This window comes from Dermacentor andersoni, chromosome 3, assembly GCF_023375885.2.
Source record: "Dermacentor andersoni chromosome 3, qqDerAnde1_hic_scaffold, whole genome shotgun sequence".
Taxonomy (NCBI): domain Eukaryota; kingdom Metazoa; phylum Arthropoda; class Arachnida; order Ixodida; family Ixodidae; genus Dermacentor; species Dermacentor andersoni.
In genome coordinates, this window is record NC_092816.1 from 97,670,883 (window position 1) to 97,683,322 (window position 12,440).

The following is a 12,440-nucleotide window of genomic DNA, read 5'->3' on the forward strand; positions in this document are numbered from 1 at the left end:
AGTATTTACTAAGATAATCGCAAATAGAATCATGAACACCTGAAACTTCTGTTAACCAAAGGACTAGGCAGGAATTCGTAAAGGCTACTCAACAATAGACCATATTGACACTATCAATCAGGTGATGGAGAAATGTGAGGAATATAGCCAGCTCTTATATATAGCTTTCATTGATTAGGAGAATGAGCTTGACTCAGTCGAAACCGCAGCAGTCATGGAGGTATTACGGAATCAGGGTGGAGACGAGCCGTATGTAAAAATACTGAAAGATATCTATAGCAGTTCCACGGCCACCGTTGTCCCCCATAATGAAAGCAACAAAATCCCAATAAAGAAAGGCGTCGGGCAGGGAGATACGATCTCTCCATGCTATTCACAGCTTATTTACAGGAGGTATTGAGAGACCTGGATTACGAAGAATTGGGGATAAGAGTTAATGGAGAATACCTTACGATTCGCTGATGATATTGCCTTGCTTAGTAACTCAGGGGACCAATTGCAATGCATGCTCACTGACCTGCAGAGGCAAAGCAAAAGGCTGGGTCTAAAAATTAATCCGCAGATAGCTAAAGTAATGTTTAACAGTCTCGGAAGACAACAGCCGTTTACGATAGGTAGAGAAGCACTGGGAGTGGTAAGGGAATACATCTACTTATGGCACGTAGTGACCGCGGATCCGGATCATGAAACTGAAATATTCAGAAGAATAAGAATGGGCTGGGCTGCGTTTGGCAGGCATTTGCAGATCATGGACTGCAGGTCGCCATTATCCCTCAAGAGAAAAGTGTATAACAGCTGTGCCTTACCAGTACTCACGTACGGGGCAGAAACCTGGAGGCTTACGAAAATGCTTCTACTTAAATTGAGGACGACGCAACGAGCTACAAAAAGAAGAATGATGGGTGTAACGTTAAGGGATAAGAAAAGAGTAGATTGGGTGAGGAAACAAACGCAAGTTGATGTTATCTTAGTTGAAATCAGGAAAAAGAAATGGGCATGGGCAGGACACGTAATGACGAGGGAAGATAACCGATGGTCATTAAGGGTTATGAACTGGATTCCAAGGACCACCGGAGCGCATCGCGCACACGCTCAGCCTTAAGTGTTTTTACATGGACAGTTCTGATTAACCCCTGGGTTGACAAATTGTGTACATAATTGTAACACTGTGCGTGGTTTTCTAACGTTATACTCGTTTGAACATCGTTTCCACTTGCCCGGGGGTACGTATCATTATTGCGGTTTTATTTTCGCACGAACTTCGAGTTAGTACTAGGCGGGAGCTCCTGTATCGACACCATTTATGGGGTGGTGTAGAAGACGGAGTTATCTTGGCATGCGGAGAAGAACGCGCTGGCACCTGGCTAGATGGTCGCGATATTACGCAATTTTTCAGCCGTGCTCAACACAACCCCCTCCATCGGCACGCCAACTTCCTAAAGAAAGGCGGCCACTTATCTCTTCCCTGAGCCCCACAGACGTAAATAAAGCATGGGTGCAAGTGTCGAAGCATCTGTTGCGGAAGCAGGGAAACCCTGCTCATTTTTTGTTTGAAAATGCACCGAAAGAAGCAGACACAGTTAGATAAAATCAGCGAAAACCAAGTTTGACTCTTCGTGCATCCGCAGAATTACGTGGAAATGGCCAAAGCGATCCGCCAAGAGTAAACTATTCTAGCGAAACCCACCTTCCAAAAACTCTCGAATTCAACGCAATAATGATTCATGCAATTTAGCGGCACTACACTGCCACCGCCGAAAGGCGTCGTATATGCGCCATTTACTGCATTCGAGGTCCTCTGCGGTTTTTCCTGGACAAGCAGCGCCCATGAGGCGCGCCCATGAAAGATTGCGCCAGTGGTTAAGGTGATGATTGGGTGGTGCGCCCTCGCTGCCTGTAGTCATTCATTGCGCAGCGTTAAAGCGTTTGGCGGCTATTCTTGAGGAACGCATGTGACGCATATGAGAAGCTACCCTGCAGCGCAGGTACAAAAAATTGTATTGAACATTGGCGTAAATAGGTCAGGAAGGTATAGATAGGTATAGAGTGGCTGAATAAGGTTAAGAACAATAGTTGCATTTATAGGGCGACTGTTTTTATATTCAAATTAACTTCAGCACATGAGCACTTCTTGATGGTAAACGCGTAGGGTAAGGTTCATAAATATATGCGATTGGGAATTTGGGTTCGTGTAGAAAGTTACTTAGGTGGTCTTGAAGAGAACACTCCTATGGGCTCATAGCCAATGAACAATGATAATAATTCATACTACTCTGGTACATAAAAGATGGACCATGTGACATATGAGAACTACTGTACATCAGCAGCTCCAAATCTAACGTAAAAACTAAAGCCATCGTTGGCACGCAGTTGCTGATAGACAACCATATAATGACGCAAAATCCGGCACGCATTTCAGAGACCTTATGCGGCCTTACTGAAATAAAGTGCGACAACACTAAATAATTTAGTAGAGTTGCACATCAATAACGCAGCGGACTCTGGCTCGTCCGGAAGCGATGGGGCATGTTTTTTTGTTTCTACATACTAGTAATACAAAGGTGTAATAGAGTAAACATTTAACAAAAAAATGACGGCTAAATTTTAGGTTACTTAGAAAAAAAGAACGAAAGTTCAAAATTCTGTTCAAGAATTTCAGCAATGATATGTGGTGCTAGCATAACGTTAAGAATAATAGTAATAACTGAGTAACATCTTCACGCAGAAACCTTCGGCATATAATAAACGTAGATATTGGAATGCTTTATTTCATGTCCGCATAAAAGGATTATCCCCTTGTCCTAGGATCAGAGCAATTTCCTTGTTTAGAGTTGATTCCTTCGCCCACCATGACGATGCACTCGCAACCTGGAGGGCACTTTAAGTCATTATTTCCCTCTGTAAGGCAATACTATAGAAACAGAGAAAACAAGAAAATGTTAGGGTAAATAATGTAAACTTCTGTAGTATTACGGTATTCACAATGTAAAAGCATATTCGAAGGTGGCACCAAATTACAGAAATAATAAATTGTTTTCATTCAAGGCACTTACATTTAATATTCATCCTGTTCACGAACTTAGATTTTTTACTTCACCCTGGATAGCACCTGTACTTGTTTGTAGCTAACATAGCCGTTAGAGGAGCTTGCGAGTTGCATTCATGGTGGAGAAACCAAGCAGTCTCTGACCATCTGCGGCGCCTTCCTCGCACTCTGCGTTTTGTTATTATTTTGGTTCTTTCTAATAGAAACATAAGATAAAAGCCGCCTGCTGAAGTGTGACTGTAGTTCTTGTGCAGAAAATATTTTCCTATGTTGCCATTTGAAACGGCAATGCCGCATCTGGGTTGCCTTTTCTTCTTCTCCTCCTGAAACATGTACTTGTTTAGAACCATAAACAACCTTAGGTTCAAAAGATTATTAATTTTTTCATTCACACTGAATTCAGAATGGCCAGCTGCACAGACTGTTTTGCATTAGTACGTATATAAGTTAGGCTACAACAACATAGCTCTAGGGCATATACTTGACGTAAGAGCTCGAGCTTGTGCACTTCTTAGTGGGTGCAGTTTTACCGAAAGGACCCCGCTCGTGAGATGGCCTTTTTGCGCTGTCTTTATTTTCTTATTTCGAGCTCTGACAAGTGCCTGGAACGAAGTGAGCCGGACTTTGTCAGTAGGACCATATATAACCACCTGCGATTTCGACTGTATATCAAGTTGGCCTACGGCATCGCCGGACGCAAGAAGGGGATTCGTTCCCTCTAAGAGTGGCACACCGTATTCAATTGTAACGTAATATATCAGACATCATCCGCTCCCACTTGAGACCAATATCTTGCCTCCCTGATTTTCATCTACTCCTGTCCTGCGTCAAACGGCGCCGTCATGACCCTGCAGTCTTCTTGTCCAATCACTCCATCTTTTCCTGTATCGCCCCCTCTTTCCTTGACCTTTTCGGCGTTTCTTTCACCCTTGTCCACCGGCGTATCGCCGCCTTTTTATGGTGTATAACCTAGGATATTCGATACCTGAATGTGTTCTCCACTTCCTACTACCATTTCTCTACTTCCTACATTTGAGATCTTGTTTTCAAGTGTTTCTTTTTTAATCTTCTCGAGGTTCTGACTGCGTAGGTTGGAAAAAAATGCATGGCAGAAACCAACTCAAGGTGGCTGTCGATGTTACTGCGAATAACATCAACCAATGTAGGCTAAGGATGCTCATCGCCTTGATACACACATGTGCCACCTTGCCACCAAACACTAAAGCATCTATATTTTTGGACGCCGAAAAAGAAGCTTCACTAGACGCGGCCTTTCCACAACCGTCACTTTTACCCCACTGACACTGTAAAATTGTGTTTTAGCCTGTCTGACTTCTAAATAACTAGCTACGTCGCCCGATTGCACACTCTTAAAAACAAAGTTGTTGAATAGCTAGTATATGCACGCGTTTACTAGATTGCTATCTATTTTACTGCTTTCTGAATCGATCTGTACTAGCCAGCGGCTAGTAAAGCTCCTAAGTGCTGCCTTTGGTAGCCAGAAAGGTTTCTTAGTAGTTTTTACTAAGTAACTACTAACTAAGCCACTACAATACCTCATCTGACCGTGGCCTATTATCCTATGACTGTCACCGTCTTATGTAAAAGTGAGATAAACTGCCGTGTTGTTCATCATGTCGCAATAACAGTTATGTGCGACGTCTTAGCACACAGATGTGGAGACAGTAGACTTCAGAAATTTGGGCAGAAAGCTGTGATTATCTAAATACATACATAGGCGCTAACCGGTACAACATGAGGTCCCTCAAAGTAGGGCTATAGATACTCTTGAAGTGGCTCTTTGAGTAAGTGCTGCGTAGCACATTAGTGATTCTGCATGTGTGTTCTTGCGTATGGTTGCTTGTTGGAGATATGTTGTAAGTTCTTACATTGAGTCAGTGCGCCTTAATGTCCCTGGTAAGTAATACGTATATACACCCTTAATTGATGCCTCAATACTTAGCGAAAGGGTGCAGTTCTCTAATATGCATATACATTTATAATTTTACTTCCTTGTGTTTTTACAATACCATCGACTTCGTACGTCAATGCAAGCGCCACTTATAAATCGAATATACCCTATTGTATTATTGGTAATTATACTTCAGTTGCGTGAGTAGCTGTACTACAGAGGTAGTATTTAGTTACTGCTGAGTTATTGCTTCTTGCTAGCTTCAGCAGATAGTCAAAGTATTAACCATCATTTTACCACCTGCACTTATCAAAAAGGTGTTGTTTTTCGGGGGCAAGTACCGTGTTAGTCTTTAGTTAGTGAAAACTATGACATTTTTTTAAGAGTGCATGGGCACTTTTATCAGCTGTCAAACATTAATTTTCAACGTTAGTTGGAAGAGCACGCGTTCCTACTTTTACTAGTCTGACATATAATATAATTGTTCAATTTCGCAAGTGACAGCGGCGTTTCAAAGACTAGATAGCAGAGAGCTGCAACGGGCCAAGTGAAGTAAGTATGTTAACAATGATAATTGAATTAAAAATTCATTCATTATCTATTAATAACAATATCGGCAACTTTCACCTTGCGACGGATCAAGTCGCAAGTGCGCTGCCAAGCTTTTTAAAGAAACTTAGTTGCTTAAATGGATGTAAAGAATTTGAGTATTATGAGCCTTCCATAGAAAGGTGACGTTATTGTTAACCCCAGTACTTCATTCTGGTTACCAGTTTTTTATGAGTGACAAATAACACACACAAACTTGCATTTGTGCCCATTCACAGTCACCTTCTTGTCAAATCTCGTTTGTGCGCTATCCGTTTCGTTTGTCTGGTCCCCGCATTGATTGCAGTATGAGTACGGGAATGGCGGGAATCTTATTAGCTCCTTCAGCCACTCCCAAGTGGTGCTTTTGGAGAAAGATCTCTCCCGGCATTAAGGCGTGATGAGCTAAATATTTCATCGTATAGGGTTGTCCATCCGGTTTCGTTTGGCAAGAGGTGTTACTAAATTGTTAGCGCCTGTTTCCAACGATTTCCTCGTGGGCAATCTTCGGCTTGGCTAAGCACGTGGTTTGTGCTTATTTGGGAGAGTTAAGTACTCTTATCACTTAAAAAAGAAATGGTGATATTCCTCAACGCAGTCACATGAGACCATTTATGTATTCATTCAGTGCAGTTGAAACTATCTGAAAGGCCCTGTAGGGCAGTGAGTGACGGGTGCATAAGAAGAAATAACCATCCCCTGCCTGCACGCTGGCAGGCAACATATTCTAGACAGCACGCTTCCATTTAGAAAATCTCTTGGCAAGAGGGAAAGCCCAGACAGTTATCTTTAGTCCGTCTCCGTTGCTTATGACCCATCTTTCCGTCTTCTATACGCACAACGCTGATATCACAGCGGCCAAGCGCCTAGTCCTGTGGTGCTTTTTGAGATTTGGTGAAATTTCCTTCAATGCCCGAAAAAGTTAAAGCCACTGCAGCTACCATTAAAGAAACGGATATTTTGGATATTCTTCAATAGGGCATATGACAACGCTATAAAAGGTTTTGTAATTAAATTAATACTTTGTAGGGTCGTTCAATATTTTTGGTAATAACTGTTATAAACTTAAAGTGTATAATATGCTCTGATTTGCAAGAGTTGGGGGACAATACTAAGTTGGTAGCATTCGCGTAGCGCACGCTATTTCCTTTATAACGCTTGGAACAAATTAGCTAACACACCTTATATAGCGGGTGTGGTGCCTATTTCATTAACTTGAATGTGCTGACGTGCTAGTTGGATATACGTGGTTCTTATATTTGGCAATAATGGGAATAATTCCTATTGTAAGTGGAACTATGCGTAAGTGGTAACCTTCGTAAGAGGCCTTGCCGATAGTCTAATGTTGAACAGTCGAGTAAGTGACAGATTGATAGGGTAGCAATTAAAGCTGAAAATTGTAAACGATGATTTAAACTTGACGCTTGTTACCAATTCATAGCTCAGCTCCTGTACAAACGTAACCAAACGTTTTTAGGCTACGGTGTCCCCAAAAACATTTTTCGCAGCGATTTGATATGCGGGTTGAAATTGGACGTTACAGTAACCTACGTATGCTAGAATATTGCATTGTATATCTCTCTGCGAGGACAATTCACTGCCGCACTGGACGGAACCAAAACATTTCTTCTTTTCCATGATTTTCAAGGGTATGCTAACGATTACACATACTGTCTGCAGCGAGCGCCAGATACGAATAGGACCCTGAAAACTCTTCAAAATGACACTATTTATTTATTTATTTATTTAGAACATACTGTAGACCGTAGACCAAGCAGGGTGGCATAATACAAAACAAACTAACAAATAAATTGAAACACTATACAAAATTAGAAGTGGTGAAAACATGGTTCTGTAGCAGAGCACAGTGTAGTAACTATACACAGGTAAATGTCACGCAACACAGCAAAGCGCCAATCACAGACATTCATTTGACAGCCATCATAGTTTGAATCCTGTGGTCATCAAGAAAAAGATACATAATTTTCAAATTCAGGGCTATTCTTTTCCAGAAAGGCTTCAGACGGTAAAGCGTCAATGGCCCGAGGAAAAAATGAATACATGAAAATATTAGTGTGCGCGAAGTACAGTTCAAAAATGTGAGCATGCGTAGGTCAAGTTTGTCTGTAATGTCAACGTATTAAGTAGCTTTCAGGTCTAATATTAAATGTATGGAAGTAAAGTGAGTGGAGAAACTTTAGTAATCACTCTTCGTTATTGTATGACAGGAATGTTGTTAGTGGCCCTAAGCGTTGGCGGGGAATTTTCCCGCTAGTAGGTATTAAGGGTGTGTTCCAATTCTGGCCAGCATCAGAGACAGTCTACGCAGACAGCTAAGAAGACAGCCGGAGACAGCTTTCGAGGTCATGTAATGGAGGGCGTTTCTAGCCGTCTGTAAGACGTACGAAACACTATTCTGCGATATGACGCCCCCTCACGACCACAAGAACAAGTTGAGAAAAGCCGACATTATTTCTGTATTTTATGTCCTTTTCTCTCCGAAGCTATGAAAAACACGACGTAGCTTATCCTAAGGGCGTACGATAGAGCATCTACGTTCTCTTGTGCGCAGAAAATCTTCCTGTCGGCTTTCCATCGTTTTTGACTTCGATGCTATCTTCGCGAAACTATCTACTTTGACGTCTTCGTGAGAATTGGAATGAGACTTAAGATGGCCGCTGTCCGCTAGCCATCTGCTGAGCCGTCTACAGTGAGTACTGGAACACAACCTAAAGATGAATCGTTTTTCTTTGCACCATTTTCAGTCCCCTAATGTCTTTCTTTAGATGAGAATGCTACAGAGCACTTGAATATTCTAATTTGGGTGGTATAAAAGCGTTTTAGGCCAATAGTTTGATGTCGGATATTGCTGTTGCTACTAGCAGCTATCAAGTAGCTTACCTTCCCAACAGCAGGACAGGTACCAGTGTGGCTGTTCCTGACTCCTGTGCTGTCCGTACTAAAACAAAAAAAGCGCCAAAGAAAATTATAATATTTGCTTCCGCTTACGTCGGACACACAGCATGCACCATCTGGTAAACCTAGGCGGCATACTCCAAGTAAAATATCGGAGCTCTTGTAATTTATTCATGAGTTCCTGAACACGCGATGAATCAGCTTGCTTGTTAATGGTTAAATAATTATCTACGAAAATGTTGATGGATCTGTGTCATTTTTCAGAATGTTTATAAGATCATAAATTACGTTGCAACTACATCATGAGCTTAACATGTCATATTCTGATGTCTTAAATAATATCAGGCACCAGTTTTCATGTCTCCAAAGAGCAAAATTTTTCGCCGATAGGTTCAATGCTAATGTTGTAAGATATATTGCCCGAAGTTATGTATTGAGCTTAAGCTACAACGCGCAAGAAGACACGTTTATTTAAAACATGCATCTCTCTTGTTGATAATTCCGTTCGCGGAAGGCGTCACCCCCTTTTGAAAGGTTGTCGAGGTATCGCTCGTAATATAATTTCGTATAGGACAGGAGTCAGTTTGTGTCGAATATTATCCGGACCAATTAAAGCTTCCTTGAGTCGGCTTCTCGAGCATTATAACACAAGAACGCAATGACGGCAGTGCTGGATGCTCCTTCCCGACAAAGTGCCGGTTCATGTGTCGCTTCTGAAAAAGGAGTTTCTAGTAAAACTACTGACACCCCCTATCCTCGTAGCCTTCTTTTTTCTTTTTGCTGAACGGAAGTTTACTCTCCTTAGAACTTATATTATTATTGTTTGTTCCATTCTATAAGTATAATTTATTTCACGGAGTTGCCGATGTCGTGGGCGCGAGTTCAGGCATGCCAATAAAGAAAGGCAACAAGGGTGGAAAAATAAAACAATTGTTAGGAAGTGCGAACTCATTTTTACGAGCGTCGATCTACACGTAGCATTAAGTGAAAACATGACTGTAACAGAGCGGTGCGGTATTCTAAAGCAAGTATTCACAAGCTGCTCGTTTGAAGCCTGAATGGCAACTCACAACCGGCAGATTCAAAATAGTATACTCAGAACGTATCATTTTGAATTGCAACGAAAGTTACCATTTGCAAATATTTGCAAGTTGCTTATGTTATCCTATTTGCGAAATTCTATGACAAGCGTCGTGCATGGGCATAAGCAATGTTTTGATATTAGTGTATGGCTGGGCATTCCACCTCTTTGGATAAGCTCTTCTCGATAATTATCTGACACTGACATATTGATAATAATACTCTACACAATAAAATGCTCTAGATTTTCAGTGACATAAACTTAATTGGGATGGGGGCAGCATACTGGCTGACCTGGTTATCATTTTTTTAGAGGGAGCATTTCTTTCATCACACATTTACAAACAATCGCTTGCCGTATATATTGGATTGAATTTATTGTTTCCTTCATGTCCATAAACGCTCTCAAACACTGATAGGATGCATAGTCTTTGGCCAGTTTGGCTTTTAATGAGGTGAAGTACGACAACAGTTAAGACGACCTGGCGTATGAAACAAAATCACTAGACACAGTCCAGCGTCTACGACCGATTGCTGGTAGAGCAGGAAAATATTTGAATGACATGCCGTAACTATCAGCTGCTTAATTAACACAGCTTCAATCTTCAGAGAATTCATCTGTTTCAAAGATCAGGTGTTACAGTCATGATTGTCATTAATATGCTTTTAAATATTAGGTTGCCGACACGACTAGCCATTTATTAAATAAAGTGAGCCAATACTAAAGCTACCCGCATGTTGTGAACAAACGCACTAAAAAAAATGACAGTTCCAGGATTCAAGTTGCCGAAAGCTTTGGATGTGAGAAATGCATAGGTGTTATAGTTTGTGTTCCCGCAATCGCTGAAGAGGCTTTTGAAAGTTATTGAGAAGAACGGCGATGCATTTTGGAGCTCATGTTGGGAACCGATATCCCGAAACTGGTGCTATAGTTTCAGAATCTGTACAATGCATACATAATTTCACTGCAGCCTTACTTTACAGGGCGTCACGGGGCAAACGTAGATGTCTTGTGATGTCATGCGTGCTTCTAAAATTTATCATTCTGGCAGTGAAAACACTCCTGACGCTCGAGGCACCGAGAGCTGCATGCTCAAAACGACAAAACATGAATAATCACGTCGGTGTGCGAAGGTGTCTGTGCGTGAGTATTTGTGCATGTGCAAAACCCACAGCATGACCTTGCGCGTGCATTGCAGGTGGGGAAGGCAGATTGAGGCAGGCATCGGAGGATGCTTGCCTAACAGTTGATTAATAGCGTCGAGCGTCACCCTCGTGAGCGGTTCTCGATGAAGGAGCCGCAACCCTTGAACGGCGGCGAGAGCACCGCAAGCAAAGATATACAAAAGACCAAACGCGCCTGCTGTGGGCTACAGCTTTACCTAGAGGACATAAAAGCTTCAAAGACATAGCACAAAGCGCTAGTTCATGCGGATCCACAAAAAATGCGCGCAACAACAGAGGGCATAAGCGGACACAGGACGGACGCGCTGCTTTCTATTTCTATGTGGCCTGCGTCTTTACGCGCTGTTTAAAAATCTTTAATACATTGTGTACCCTTAAAATGAAGCAGTTTAGGTCACATTTTTTATATGCTGAAATATATCTAAACATGTGCTTTGTTTTCAAAGGTCCATTAGACACGAACCGTACATTCGGATAGGACGAACGTCCAGAGTCGCTATGACGCCTCCTAGTAGGCTAGTTGGAGGCCCATATTTTTAGTTAAAAAGCCGACTCTGCCAGATACGCAAGAAGCGAATGGAGTTTTTCTTGTGTGCCCATTGCTTGCATCAATCGGTACGATGTCCCTTTTGCTCCCCCTCCAGCTACAGGCCGATAGGACTGCATTTTGTAAAAATAAAGAAGTAAGTAAGCAGCTGTGGCAGCGTTGATGATAAAGTGACAATTCTTGCGGCTCTAAATTAAAATAATATTTAAAGAAGTTATTCACCTGGCTTTACAGAACTTCTGCTGTAGCATTTGTCGCAATGTCAGCATTTATGGCAGTGCAGCAGTTTGAAAAGCGCCGGCAAGTAACATTTATTGAATAGCTTAAGCTAAACTAAAAAAAATACTTTCTAATGCGTAAATAGAATTCAATTTCCTTTTTACGCACTTTTTGTTTTAATGGTAATTTATGTATTGTTAGGATCGGTGAATACCAAGTACACAAGAATAGAAATATAGTAGCTTTTGAGATTCTCGGAGCACTTCTGTTAAAATAATCTTTTGATAAGAATACAGGTCTTCAAAGATACTTCGAATTTACCTTAGCAAGAGTCAGCGGTGTTATTTTGAAGATACTGTGCGCGTTGTTTAAGAGCATTCCCTTTAGAGCTGCCTTTTGAGGTGACCACTCAATGAAACAAAGACATAAGCGTCAATTTCTTGCCCTACGTCACTTCGTCTCCGTGCTCCTCGCTTGCATGCTTCCTCAAGAAGAGCATACAAGCGCAACGGCTTTTTTCCTGCCTTAGGTATTACAAGATTCGATTTGAATGTGTATTACTGAAGTATGCAAACAAAAAATGAAAGAAAATTTGCAATAGTTGCAATACGTACATGGAGGTAATAGCAACTGAAATGACGACGATCGCCAGAATATTGAATGGAGACATCGTAAGATTTGACGCAGCTCGGGTACTGGACAAAAGATGCCTGGCACTGCGTGAAACTTCTACGCTCTTATATACTAATATTGTGAGATTAATGAAAAGCAATTCTCGTAGCATACCAATCTTTCTTTAAGCGCGTGACTCCCATGACGTGAGAATAGCGCATTGTACCACGGTGTCCAGCCGCAGCTGCATGTTTTAAAACTATCCATATTGCTCAAGCGCTCCGCTGTTCTGCTGCATGTCGAGAGGGACGTAATAAATTCTCGCTATGCAAGAG

General features: G+C 41.7%; 1 long non-coding RNA gene across 1 annotated transcript; it reads right to left on the minus strand.

The window, feature by feature from the left end:
• Positions 1-2,751: 2,751 nt before the first annotated feature.
• On the minus strand, positions 2,752-12,220 carry LOC126540748 (uncharacterized). The gene is made up of 3 exons (XR_007601596.2): positions 12,108-12,220; positions 8,448-8,505; positions 2,752-2,911 (listed from the first exon to the last, which is right to left on the minus strand). It is a non-coding gene; the product is annotated as an uncharacterized lncRNA (long non-coding RNA).
• Between the last annotated feature and the right edge of the window lie 220 nt (positions 12,221-12,440).